We start from the raw sequence: 1439 nt of genomic DNA on the forward strand, positions 1-1439 counted from the left end.
AACCATTCTTTTTTAAATATTGATTTACGCGATTTTTTTATTGGTATAAATCGGGAATAGATTGGCTATTCGAGCCGTACGCGGATGTCGGTGCGTCGATTCCAACGAAAATTAATTTTTCGTTGGAATTAACTAATTGTGCACGGGGCACACATTTTGCTTGGTACACCGCCAAGACTTTATTAAGGAACAATCTCAATTCGAGATTTTTAATTCCAAAGATCCCCTCTAACCCCCCTACAGAATTATAGGCGAGAAAAATATAGATCCGAAAGTCGCTGAATCGGGAATCGAACCCGAGACCTTTCGCTTGCCGGGCGACTGCTCTCACCATCTGAGCTATTCAGACCCTTCGACTCTATATTTTTCTCTGCCTTGATAAAATAACTATTTGTAAATAACGCCTTTTTCAGCCGGCGTGAATTAAACACTAAGAATATAAAGGCTCGATATATATCAAATATAAATCGGGACTAGATTGGCTATTCGAGCCATACGCGGATGTCGGTGCGTCGATTCCAACGAAAATTAATTTTTCGTTGGAATTAACTAATTGTGCACGGGGCACACATTTTGCTTGGTACACCGCCAAGACTTTATTAAGGAACAATCTCAATTCGAGATTTTTAATTCCAAAGATCCCCTCTAACCCCCCTACAGAATTATAGGCGAGAAAAAGGCGTTATTTACAAATAGTTATTTTATTAAGGCAGAGAAAAATATAGGGTCGAAGGGTCTGAATAGCTCAGATGGTGAGAGCAGTCGCCCTGCAAGCGAAAGGTCTCGGGTTCGATTCCCGATTCAGCGACTTTCGGATCTATATTTTTCTCGCCTTGATAATTCTGTAGGGGGGTTAGAGCTCTATTCTATCAAAAGAAAATAAAGGACAAAAGATATATACCTGTCCTCTTCTATATATGTTCGAAGGACAAGGGTTCTCATCTTTTCGGTGCGCTCTGCGCTGCCGACCTACCCCCTCCACTGCAAGATGGCTGTCGCGAAGTGGCTGTCGCGCGTGAAATCTTGCATCACTGCTCTGGAGGTGTCGGGACCTCCACCCGTGTCAGGGGTCGTCTCGGTATCTGCCTAGGCTCCCCCCCGATCGCCCCCTCTTCCTCTTTCGGTTCGTCTTCGGAGGAATTATCGGATATTTCGGGGGTAGACACGTGTTCCTTCCCGGCTAAGTTCGCGGCCTCGAATCTAAGCAGTCTACTCCGGAGAGTGGGGAGAATCCCTTTTACTGACAATTGTTCCCAACAACCCTAGCCGCGAGTTCCTTCTTTAGTTCGTCCACCTTAAGAGCGCATATCCATCCCAGGCTCTTCTTAGTGGTCATTGTTGCGAAATATCGCGAGAGAAAGAAATATTGTCGATAATCAACGCGCATCTCTCGTTATTAAACCCAGTATGGACGTCGCCGAGCGATAAGAGACGGAACC

General features: G+C 45.0%; 1 non-coding gene across 1 annotated transcript; it reads left to right on the forward strand.

Annotated features, from left to right (window-relative positions):
• Window positions 1–734: 734 nt before the first annotated feature.
• Window positions 735–810, forward strand: Trnaa-ugc (transfer RNA alanine (anticodon UGC)). The gene has a single exon. It is a non-coding gene; the product is annotated as a tRNA-Ala (tRNA).
• The last annotated feature ends 629 nt before the right edge of the window (window positions 811–1439 follow it).

The sequence above is a fragment of the Prenolepis imparis genome, unplaced genomic scaffold (genome assembly GCF_030444845.1).
Source record: "Prenolepis imparis isolate NDT839.2.m4 unplaced genomic scaffold, iyPreImpa1.0 SCAF_599, whole genome shotgun sequence".
Lineage (NCBI taxonomy): Eukaryota > Metazoa > Arthropoda > Insecta > Hymenoptera > Formicidae > Prenolepis > Prenolepis imparis.